This window comes from Amblyomma maculatum, chromosome 6 (genome assembly GCF_055883805.1).
Source record: "Amblyomma maculatum isolate TAMU_Amacu chromosome 6, ASM5588380v1, whole genome shotgun sequence".
NCBI lineage: Eukaryota > Metazoa > Arthropoda > Arachnida > Ixodida > Ixodidae > Amblyomma > Amblyomma maculatum.
Window position 1 is genome coordinate 172988445 of NC_139349.1, and position 13048 is coordinate 173001492.

The following is a 13048-nucleotide window of genomic DNA, read 5'->3' on the forward strand; positions in this document are numbered from 1 at the left end:
AAGCTAGCAAAAAACGACTGGAAGATTGGTGGCTTAAAAGCAGAGCAGTGACATAATGTTAGTAATGTAGAAACACAAATTCAATAAATAGAATGATGGCTTAGTTAACAATTCTAAATCAATAATTAAGATATAGGGAGAAAAATGAGCATGATAGCTAGCTACTGCTACCACCCCGTTTCAAAGGGGGCGCTCCTATATTCCATCCATCCATCCATCCATCCATCCATCCATCCATCCATCCATCCATCCATCCATCCATCCATCCATCCATCCATCCCGGCGAGCCAGGTAAGCTCGCATATGGCCGAGCACGTGGCGCCATCTGGTGCCCTCAAGGCGACCTGCGCATGCGTACTGATGGTGCTCGCTGGCGGTAACCGATAGCACTATGCTGAGAGTGCGATCTTCCTCGTTCTCCTGCTCTGTAGTCAATTAATCACCCCTTTATGTATCTACTGAAAATACTCCTAAGACAATACGCCATTCAGAGGGAAGCGATAATGCAAATAAATACAAGAAAACATAATATGAGCGTCGTCCTAAGAAACGTTGCTGGTCATATAACTCTGTCTAATGCATTCCTGAAATAAATTAAGGCCATTATTAGTGCTAGTGATGAGGGAAGGTGATTCCAATGATGTACGGGCAAAAAAAAATTAATGAAAGAAGGTATTTGTTCTGCAGAATGGCACTCCAACTATGTGCGCGCAAGTGTTGACCTGCACTTTGGGGGTGAAGCAATTCTTCGCGCAGAAGCTCGAGAATGAATACATTTTAGGAAAACGTGAAGACGACGTACTCTTCGACGAGATGCAATGGATAGGAGACCTTGGCTGACTTTCATAGAATTTATGCCGCAGTTCTGTTAATTAGTAATAATGAACTGAACAAATATTTTGGATCATTTCCAGTGACTGAGTTCTGCTGATAAGGATCTTTTGAAAGTATTAGACACTCTGTAGACGCGCATGAATTTGCACTGGTTAAAATCAGGTCCATTAGGCATGATTTACACCGGGTTGAAATGGAATCGATGTGAGACTGAAGAGTTAGTACGCCGCTATCTCATTTTCCTAAACATAACGCAATCGTCGGCGAATAGGTGAATGTTAGAAGAAATGTGGGAAGACAGATCGTCAATGTATCGTCATTTATCACTGTTTATCATTACACCGACCACGACAGCGTGGCAGCTGACAGACCATTTCTGCCCTGATGACACCCTCGAAGCTTAGTTGTCATTGATGCAGCGTGGCAATAACGTTTACTCGCTCTCTCCCTCTTATCAGGCAGCGAAATCGCATCAATTCACCAACTTGTCATGCGAGGCTTTTAGCGGACCGGAAACGTACATAGCACAGAAGCATACCGATTTACCAGATGCCCTACGCAGTGGCGGCAGCGGCCGCACCCAGGAGCCGCTGTGTGTGCGCAGGTTGCGTCCGGTCTCGAAGGAGAGCAAGAGAAGCGCGCTCTCCCTCGAGACCGAACAATGACGCAATATCAGAGAGGTGTATTTCTAAGCACTTAGGACTGAATTCTCTAATTAGTGATGGAAAAGCGCGAGGGAATTAAGTGACACAACGAAACGTCTCTTGCGCTATTCCATCATCATGCAGAACCAACATTCCCGCCAACTTGCTCTTCTGAATTCTTTCCTTCGTACCCGAAAGTGATTTCAGCAAATTGGCACAAAAAGTGCTTTTTTTTTCTCTCTCACTTCGGATACTCTCATGGTCCGGAAGGAATCCCGAGAAAAGTGCCGAGCAGCAGACGAGAGACAAAGTTACTTCCGGTATACAGTAACAGCCCAATATATGCGGTCTAGCTGTCATTAGACCTATTTAGCCTTGAAAGCTCGAACCTGACAGGAGCGAAATGCAGCTTTGGTCGGTTGCACTGAAAGGTGCCGATTTCTTTCCAGGGCTCGTCATTGAAAGTGCTCGCACAGCTCGTTACGCTACCGACTCATTTGTCAGTCGACTGCCGTTACCGCAATACGCTTGGCACAGCTGTTCTGATCACGCTTTTCGAGGCCATTTGGAGAAAAGTACTAAAGAGATTCGATGACGGCACCCCAGAGTCGAGGTTGTGGCGAAACGGCGGGTTCGAGCGTTGCGTAGTGCGAGACTTCTTTTTCGACACACAAAGAATGCATAAACATGCATTTCGAATCAAACGGTGCAAATACTCGCGAGAAAATCACCGTGCGAACACACTCCAACATCAAAATCTGACCACGTTCAAATATGAGTATGTTTCATGATTATTTTATCATAAAGCGGCAGCTGCCTAGTGAGATCGTCATTAACACTCGCGTAAATGAGTCGCGGCAGGTGAAATGCAGTTGTTAGATGGAAAGTTTGAACCACTTTCAAAGCAAGGCTTAAGAGTGCAGGATATCATTTCGATCCAGTTCATCGGAAGCAGAAGTTGACATTTAGCACGCTCCGTGCACAGTTACGTAACCATAAACATTTACGTCGCCAGAGGCGTACCGCATGCATCCTGAACCTCGGCGCGATATAGAGTGAACGCTTAAAAAACCGCTAATCCTCCGCGCCTTCCTTTTCGTAGACTAAATGCCTGAATATAGTATTCTTGTACCGTGACTACACTGCATACGAAGGGAGCCAACAGCCACCGACATCAATAAAGCATAGGGGCATTTTTTTTTCTTTTTATCAATGTGAAAATATAAATGCAATCGTGGATACAGTTGATTAGAAATTCGGCACGCGTACGCAAACACTCCGGTCGAGAGGCGTTCTGAAGCGCTCGACGGCATCTTCTGACTGCGCGTGCGTAAAAAGCTCCGGCTGAAACCACACACAGGTTCAGTGCCTGAGAAGGCTAGTGTTCGACTAGTCGGAAAGGAATGCACGTAATGTCCTTAACCACATCACAACGAGCCGCGCTTTTCTCTCTTTTTTTTGACAGCTCCGCTCGACTGAACCGAGCTCAATCTTCGTCATGCAATGAGCCAGTAATGTTGCCGCGAGTTGCAAGAAGAAAAAAACAGACGACCAACGGCACCACGAGAAGAAATCGGAGCGCGGCGCCGAGGTATAGGCACGTGCAGCAGCGGACCTTTTGTTCCTGGCCGCTGTAGCGCGCCGTCGAAATAGCGGCTACGAGTTGGGTTCGCGCGTGCAGCATGCAGTCATGCGGACACATCGCCCTTTTCTTACCGACCGTGCATTCGAGCAGACCTGAACCACATTGTTGGTTCTCTTCACGGGCCGCGAGCTCCAATTCTCCCCCGCACGCCCTCTGTCAAAGGCACCCCCATTGAGGCACAAACAGAAAAAAAGAGGGGGGACATAGGACAGCCAAGGACTCGGTAGAATGCACGAGATCTCCGCTCTTCAAGAACCGGCAGCACGCACAATAAAATGAACGGGGAAAAGAAGAGACAAAAAGGTATCTTTGCAAGGGTTGTCTCTCTCGCGTGCGCGATCATTCAGAACCGAAAGGCGCTGACAGGGTATCATGTAGTGAGGAGGAATGGGGGAGGATGCAGCGCACCAACGCTGCGTTGCTGCTGTGCACCACACCTCATCGCGCCGGCGATTCGTGAACACTCTTATTACGGTACTTTCACCGTCGAAGTGGAGCACATCCAGGACACTCGGGGACGTGCACTTCTTCATATGCATGCGCGCTGCAAGCCAAGAAAAGCGCCGGCTTCAACAACCCTGATCCATTGCTCATTTCAGTCCCGGTTCATACTCCGCAGCGATGGCACATCCTACGTCGCATAAATGCAAAGATAATTGACGGCCATCGCAAGACGCGGCAAGCGACAAGTTCGCATTTGCAATAAATAAGCCTGATTTGCTTAATTTCTGGTCTTTCATTACTGAACGCCATAGCGACCTTGAATTCGGTTTCGCCGTCGATATTTCGGTCCACTTCTGATCATACACTTCCGGTCGACGCCTGGTAGGCGCATTTTCAACGGTTCTTCCGCTGAATGAGGCCTATACAATCAAAGGGAAAACATGAATGCGATCTCTCCGTCTTCTAAAGCGGGAAGTGGTTATACAGCAGCTGTCACTTTTAACCATGCCGCCCACAAGACGTTGTGATGTCACGGTGAAAAGTCCAGCTCGTAAAAATCTGGTCACATGACTCTATACTGAATTTCTACCAGTTACAAAAAGAAGATTAAAATGCTACCGCGATTCATCTACCAGTTGACGGAATTCAGCCTCGCTTCGCGCTGTTCATTTCTCTGCACATCCAAACCGTTTTCAACAGCGTTCCGGAGTTTCAGCTGAACGGCGCAGAGTTTGGTAGCCCCCTGAGTTGTGGATATGAAAACATCCGAAGCTGTAGTCGATACAACGGCGCCGCGGCACTTCAACCGTACTCCAAACAACTATCGCCGCTGACTTCCCGGAGTGCAGGAGGGGGCAACACGACTGCCGCAGCTTTGAGAAAACAAGGAAAAAAGGCGCAGTGCATTGACGCGCGATCGGTATTTGGTTGCGTGCGCCTCCTCGCACCGCTAGCAGCAAGCAGTGCCCGAGGCGGGGAAATCCTCCAAGCCTCCCATGTATACGCCCATTGTAAGAGCACCTCCTCTCTCATATTCAATCGTTTATGCTACATATACTCTCAACTATATCTTAACGCGAGCCATCCCAAAAAGGGTCGTTCTTTAACGACTAGATGACTAGCGTCGCATTCCCTTGAATGTTGGCGTTGATAACTGTGGCTACTTCTTACGGGCCGATCATTCCATTCTTGGGCTGTGCGTATAGTGGCTGCCCTGTGAGGGTTGTAAACCACATCGTAGTAGCTGGCGATGCCTCGGGTGCTGGTACTTTACAGGTTGTCTACATCAACGCGAAATATTGGCACGTGAGTTAGGTGTAGAAGAAGAAATTAAGACCACGCGCGCAGAGGTACAAGTGTTCTAGTGTGCTTGTTCAGCCGCTGCAGTGGAATAAAAGGCCAGACAAGCCGAACATTCAATCATGAGTCGTGGGCCTGTGTCGCCCGGGATATTTATGATCTCGGAAGCGTGTGCTAACCACGCTGACAACCCCTCTCCTTTCAATTAATAATGAAGTTGAACTTCCTCCCTTCCTTCTGCATTTCTGCCTTCTGTACTCCTGTCAACAACTGTCACACATCTGGTGGAGGTCGGGGCTGTTACAATATAATCCAGGGTTGTTACAATATAATCCAAGAGAGCATTTCGCCACGCGCTAGTTGGTGCATTGGAGAGTGGGGACTAAAACGGCGCAAAAAAATAGCTCTATGAAAGCGCCTGTGTTGTGCTGCCACGTTGTTTTTTTACGCTAATTTGGTCAGCAGTCAGCGCAAGTATTAGTGCATATACGCTGAATCATATTCGCGCGTGCACGAAAGGCGCCTGACCGATGTCAACGTGCAGGTATCCACAATAATCGAACATAAACGTTTTCTTCCTGGCGCACATTTATGAAAATGCAGCCTTCATCAGCCGAGCCTTTCGGCCTAACGGGGACTCACAGCTGGCGGGGTTGCCGCGAGAACCGTGAGCATGTGTGAGGGAAAATAAAAATCAATGCACAAGAGCCCCTAACAAGTTCAGCAACGCAGCAGCTGGGGATGAGAGCCGGCGCACTGCGCACGCACGCAAACGCGCTGGAACGCATCCCTGTCAGCCTTCACGCGCACAATGACGTCATCGATATATATCTGTTCAAGCAAGACTCCCCGCCGAGCCCATGTATCAAGATCTAGCGCTCCGATTCAGCGTTGTATATCGTCACGAAATTCGCGGCATTAAGACGAACTCCCGGATTGATCAAGAGATATACATACGTTCGAGGGAGAAAAAAAGAAGGCGCCACGATCTGTTAGCTTCCAAAAGCTTAGACCCGTATCCTAGCCGCAGACTGCAATTCCCAGCTACCGAAACTGGCAGGGCTACATAACTGAGAAATCACGACAGTTACGACGACAGACAATACAGTCCTCACAAAAGGGGACGCACAGGACACACAACCCCGCCTGTACCGACAGGTAACCGCACTCTACAACGACAAAGCCGCTGCTTGACCCAGAAACAGATCTGCTATATTTCGGAAACGTACAGGTGTCGTCGTGACAAGTCGCCTGGACAAGAAAACCGCGATGACGTCAATGTATTTCGCCGTGGATCTTTAATGACCACGAAGTCTCTGATGTCACGAATTTCATTCAAGTGTCAGAAAATTTTTAAAAAATTTCTGCGCAGCAAATGCGCATTCTGTAGCCGGAGAAATATCAGCAAGGCCAGAAAGAAACACACAGGAAAAGTTTGATGAATCTGTCCTGACCAAGGAGTGCACGCAGCGCGCTGATATGACAGTCGGGTCGCGCTCGGCATGCAGGCCGCACACGACCGCCGCGCGAACGAAAACGCGTGCTACGAGACCTCCCATTGGGAGCCGACCTTATCGTGGCCACGGCGGCCTTGACAGTTCACCGGACAGCGCGAGGAACAACAACGAGCCGAAAGCAGCCCGTGCCATCGCCCCGCCGCCACGCAGGGATGAAGGCTTCGCGCGGTTATTACAAGACCCGCTGAAGAAAGAATGGCTCCGGCCAAGAAGGGGTTTTCATCCTTATCAACTAAATACAGTGTCGATGTCATCGTTTCTACTTTCATTGTCACTAACTGCATCGCCATCGCTATTATCATCCTCCCGCTAGACAAGGAGAATTATTTCATTTCTTTATTTGCCGAGAAAACATCCTGGACGGGTCCCACGACTAAAAGCTGTTATAACAGCTTGACGAGGCAGTGGAACCCGATCGCTTGGCAGATGGCGGTACAACAACTAATAGACAACAGCAAAGCAGAAGCAAAAATATGGCATTTGAGAGCAATCATCGAGTTAAAGAGTAAAACAACAGTGCGAAACAGAAATGAAATGGCATACCAGTGCATATAGAAAAAAAAAAAAAAAGAGTCACAACAACGAACAGTTTGGCAGATGAAAGTATTACAACGTATGAGACATTTATAAAATGGTGTAGATTATCTGAATCACAAATTTCATGAATATACAGAAAGTAGCTACGAAACCAAGTGAATGCAAAAACCTATTCCATACTGAGAAAAACTGATCGGACAGGATTTACGATCTGTTTCCCACGAGCCAAGCTCGGAAGTTTTCCCATGCAATAAACAGGTAAAAAGAAAAAAAAAAACAATTCCCGGCGGAGAGATTTTTCTTGACTGTCAGTTCGTGCGAACACTTCCTATGGATACTTCCGCAGCCTATGAGTCTCAATTTAAGAATATTATGTATAAGCATAATTTTACGTAACAATAAAATTTTCACGAAAAGGGAAATGAACTTTTTTTTTTTTTATTCTCTGGATTGGCCAAAGCATCGTTTGTTCAACTTCGACAGCATAAGAACAAATAGAAAAAATAAAAGGATGAAAGGTGGGGGAATGAACGGCCGATATGACGGCGCCTACATACAGGCTGGCTAGCACGGCGGAGCAAAGTAGATGAAAGCAGACAAGCGAGCTTTCCCCGCACAAGTCGCTTCAAAACTGGCCTCCTGACGCGACACGATAGGGGCACGTTTCGAGATACAAGACAAGGGTGCAACTTCGGGCCGTATAAGTAGCGGAGTATCCGACTTCAACTTTCGGCACCTTCCACGCCAAGCGCTGCCCATAAAAAAGTGCCGTTACTCCCGCATAATATCGTGGGCGTCGTTTATTGCCCCTTCTCTCGTTTCTAACCGATCTACCCTCGACACGATGTTCGTGATGGCCCACATGGCGACCACTATCAGTTCTCAGACCAAATAAATGGAGGCGTATCTTCTAATAAGCAACATGTAGGGTGCAATATGGCAGCGTCCAGGCCCGGTGAACCGTCAACCAGCAGCACCCCTCCCCTCTCACTTTTGTGTCAATAAATGTTGTTCATCATCATCCGCGCGCTCATAATCCAGCGGTCGCAGACATGTTGGGCAGAGCGAATTAGCCAGGCGAAATTTCTGCCTCTACGGTATGGACCTCTGCGGCAACTGGGTCTTGCAGCGCTGCCGAAGCGAGGAAAAAGAAAGAGCGCCCGCTACCGGGTTCTGTCATTCGAGTTCTCCGTCCTTTCCGAAGTCGCTTAAATCAATCTCGAAGTTTCTTACAGCAAGAAAAGCCATAAAGCAAAGAGCAATTTGAGCAAGCAACCACCCTCTTCTCTCCAGCGCATTACGTTATTAGGCGCCGTGAAACCGGCCACATTCCAGCGGGCGCATTCGCAACACATCGCATCACGCATTCAGGGGTGCTCCGTACGTGAGGAGGCTGTTCTCAGCATAATTCTTACTTGGGTGCACAGCAAGCGGGGAGAGACGTGCCCGGCGAAAAACAAAGCGATAAATAAGGCGGGGCAGCAGACCTTGGATAGTGGTGGGGCTCCGTCTCTGCGCGCATTCGCTAAATACGGCCTCATAAAAAAAGAAAAAAAAAAAAAAGTTCCCCCGGGGGGAGACCAGAGTCACGCAACAACAGCACCGCGACGCAAAACGACGACGCCGCCCGGCCGCTTTTCTGAATTTCAATCGGCGCACTCGTTCCACGCAAACTCACTCCTCTGACGTCAGCGGTGATGAAAATTCTCCCTCATTGGCCTGCTCGCTTCGTGGCCTCCTCTACCAGGATCCTCGTTGTTGACTTGTTTTCGTGCTTCAACAACACGGAGTGGCGCAGTTGCGTGCTGTGTTGCACAGGACGGAAGGCAGGGAAAGTGGGCGGCTCAATACATATACACCCACGCCTCATTACATGTCCACGGTTTCAAGTGAGACCTTTCAGAGGCGACGTAATGAGTGGGGCACATCGATAACAGAGCGTCGACCGCGCAACGGTAAGCCCGCCAAAACGATCTGGACCCCGTTGTGTTTGCCCCGCCGGGTGGTGCAGTGGTAAGACGCCCGACTACTGTGCCGGAGTTCCCGGGTTCGAACCCGACCGCGGCGGCTGCGTTTCGATGGAGGCGAAACGAAGAGGCGTCGTGTGCTGTGCGATGTCAGCGCACGTTAAAGATCCCCAGGTGGTCGAAATTACTCCGTAGCCCTCCACTACGGCTCCTCTTTCTCTCTTTCCACTTTCATTCCCACCCTCCTCCCTTCCCTTACGGCGCGGTTCGGGTGTCCACAGAGCAAGTGTGACAGTTACTGCGCCTTTCCCTTCCTGTGAACCAATTTATTTAACCCCGTTGTGATCAACACAGAAGCCAGTCTGCAAGGGGCAGAATCTTAAAAAAGTCCATTTCTGCCGAACACAATTTACCCCATCGAAACGTCCAAGCCAGCCCACGCCTCGTTCGCTTCCACTCGTGGAGTGATGAACGCACGAATCGGTTACTGCGGTCGGAGCCGAGACACGAGTCCGTGAGGGAAGCCAATTAAAGAGGAGCGTAATTTCCGGACATTTAGAGGATGAAATTTTTCTTGACGCACACTACGCATGCGAACATGCACGGTTTAATTTTTTGTGGCTGTCCACAGAAGTAAAGAAAGTGGCCCGATTGTAGTTTCTGGAAGAAAACGCTTTACATGATTCTTATGCCTGATGGCAAGTTTGCGAAAAAAAGAAATAACATAGCCGCTACGATATGCAAAAGAAAGCGGCTCGCTGTACTTGCAGCGGTTGGTTTTCAGCGCACGTGCGAAGCCTGGACGAACGCATACACGAAGGAGGGCCGGCGCAGTCCCCTTTGAAGAACGATAGGGCGAACAGTCTTAATACAAGCACAGTGTAGTAGGGCGTGCACTATATAAAGCAGGCCGACCAGCGGCCAAGTAATTTGACGTCGGTGAGAAAAGGATGTGGGCCGCTTCCCAGATGCAGCCGTTTCTTGCGCTTTGCTTCTAGTCACGGGTTATCCCAACCTGATGCGCCTATACTTGTATGCTGCTTGTGGAGGATTTAAAAAAAGAAGAAAGAAATAAGCCTCAAATTGAACCAGACGCATACCTGAGATAGCTTGAAAGGTAAGAATAAGAAATGATTTAACACAATTATATATGACGTCCGCCATGGCACTGCAACTTCACTTATTCACTGCAACTTCTTAACCCAGAAAGTTTACTGCTAGAACTACAGGCGCGCTTGCCTCAGACACCTGGTACTAATTACACTCGTCTCTCTGTGTCAGTGCACTTTTTGTAAAGTTTATAAGCGCAATAAGCCAGCCCACTCTGCTGAATGAGTACACGCCGTGCAGTTCACTTACTATCATATATTCGACTTTTGGGCATCGATGTCTGCTCGTATCGATAGAGTTCAGCAACGTCCCAAGGCGACAAATACTGTGAGGACGCCGTAGTGGAGGGCTCCGAATAGTTTCGACCACCTTTGGTTCCTTAACGTGCACTGACACCGCACAGTACACGGCACACTTGTTTTTAGCCTCCACTAAAATGTCGCTGCCGCGGCCAGAATCAAACCAGCGTCTTCGGTATCGCCGTAACCACTGAGCCATTTCGGCGGGACTCAGCGCACGGATGTACGTACGACGGAACCTTATTTCATTTAAAGCTCTACGCCGTCTTCGTCAACGGCGAATGCCCAAACCATGATTTCCGCTTTAATGTGATTGCTCTACTCCTGCAGGTACAAATTCCGGAACCGCTGCGTTCCGTCCGGGTGACCTTGAAGCGTGCCCCAAGGTCAAATTGGAACTCTGCCTGTCTAGCGACAAGTGTCGACCAGTGTGTTATGATATGGTATGACCACATGACTAACTTGATGACCTTTGACATTGAAAGGTGATTGATACATATGACGTCATGGGCGCTCAATGAAAAGCTGCACAAGTGGAATCAACAAAACAGGTCGCTCGCCAGACTTGGTTTAACTGCGTTTGAGATGTTTTTCCCGTAAAAATCCGCGTTTTCCGTTGGATTTTTTTAAGTCAGTTACTCAGAAGTGACGTAAAAGCAGCGCTTTCTTTTCTTACGCGTGCCAGAGCAGCGCAGCCACCGGCTCGCGTATCTGACGAGTGGCGACACACAGCGCGCTCATTTTCGGAAGCGCCGAATTAAAGAGACACAAAGCATCAGCTATGGATGAACTTTGCCGCCCTCTGCGGTGGCCCCCTCAGACCAGACGAGCTGTTGTACGGCCGGTAACATATTCCTGCCACCGTCGCAGGGCTGTTGATCTTCGTGAGGATTGGGTACAAAGACCCGTTCAGAAGAACAGCGCAAACTCGGCGCCGTTCGTGTCGGAAACAGCGAGAAGTACTGCAGGATGCGCCCACAGGTACCGACATCCGAATAGGCGAGTATGAAGCACAGCTCTGACCACCTATAGGAGCATATAGAAAATGACGCCTGTTTTAGCTTATCGGGTCATAACTGAGGAACCAAAATGAAACTTTGCGAGTAGACACTAATGAGAGGCGATTACTTATTTCGCTTGTATGACAGCCAGCCTGGAACATTGCGCTTGTTGCGAAAATTGAGAAATTCTGCGTCAACTAAACTTCTCCCACCCTTGTCGCTCTATTTTTTTTTTTTTCATACATGCCACTTTCTCTCTTCCTTCTCTGTGGTATTGTGAAGGTGTCCACTCCTAGCGGAAACCTTACTGCGGCCGAGGATGCGGGATCGAATCCCGGCCTCGGCGGCCGCTTTTCGATGGAGGCGAAAAGCAAGGCGCCCGTGTACTGTGCGATGTCAGTGCACGTTAAAGAACCCCAGGTGGCCGAAATTTCCCGAGCCCTCCACTACGGAATCTCTCATTGCCTGAGTCGCTTTGGGACGTTAAACCCCACAAACCAAACCAAACCAAACCTAGCGGACATCTACCACCTCTCTTCACTTGCTATTCGGGATTAGACTCTTCGGTTTAAGCCGAAAAATAAGGCAATTAAGTACGCTAAATAGCACACCACATAACGTATGTCAACTGTGCGCAATAAATCACGGTACATTCCCACTCGACGGCTTACAGGTGGTCACGAAAGTGTCTGACACACCGACAAGAGCCACAGCTGCTGCACACAACCGATTTCAAATAAGCCCCGAGTCAATGGCCTTCCTGAAGCGAAGACGCAAATGTTAACCCAATCTTTACACAGTGTAGAAATGTTAGATATGTCCACCTCTCAAGAGAGATTAAAAGGAAAAGAATAGAAAAGCTCAACTACGCCCTCACGCACCACATCATTTGGCCTCTAGTTGACTGGCCCGCGGCTAACTCTCCGCGACATATGCAGAAGCCACAGCGAACTCTTTCGACCTCAGGTGGGCAGGCACACAACAGCGGTCAGAGAACGCACGCAGGTGTGTATCGTGCAGGTCGATGACGCATTCTTGAATTCGCCGCTTTCGAACGCGCCTTTCCAGCGCGCCAGACAACATCGCGGGGCTGCATTTCCTGCAGCCACGGCGACCGGCCCTTTTATTTTCAACCTCTGCCACATCATCACTAACACTGCCTCTACCCTCTACACACACACACACACCTGACAGTTCTGCTCTTACTAAGTTCTGCAGTGAATTTGGCCACGTAAAGTAGCGCATTATCACGACTGTTAATTATTTGTACAACGAATGTAAAAGTACTGCTTTGGAATGGAAAAAAAAAAAAAAGTGATTTCTGTACGGAGGGATGGGGTGGAGAGGTTGAAGGGGGGGGGGGGGGGGGGGGGGACTGAGTCGGGCATTTAATGCTTTAACGTCTGCCTATCCTAAGCAACCTGCTGTCTGAAAAAAAAAAAAAAAAAAAAAAAACAACTTCGACTTTTGACTTTTCGAGCGTCCTTTCTGTGCAGTCACAGTCGTGAGATGAATGCGGGATAATGTGCATTGCCTTTTATACCGCAGATAGCTGCAACGAACGATCATCGCTGTGAGCACTGTATTACGACACCGTCCGCCACAGCGCGTGACGCAGAGCTGGCGCCTGATGAAAAAAAAAAATAAATAAATAAATAAAAGTAAAGGCCCCCAGACACACTTTTCGACGTCGGGGGCGACAGGCGTCTTGGCAACAGCGAATACCATTTCCGCTGTTGTGGGAACGGCAG

At 48.8% G+C, this 13048-nt stretch overlaps 1 protein-coding gene across 2 annotated transcripts in view; it reads right to left on the minus strand.

The window, feature by feature from the left end:
• LOC146187421 (uncharacterized) overlaps window positions 1-13048 on the minus strand; it is a 175650-nt gene that overhangs the window by 64410 nt on the left and 98192 nt on the right. The gene's annotated exons all lie outside the window — the stretch shown is intronic.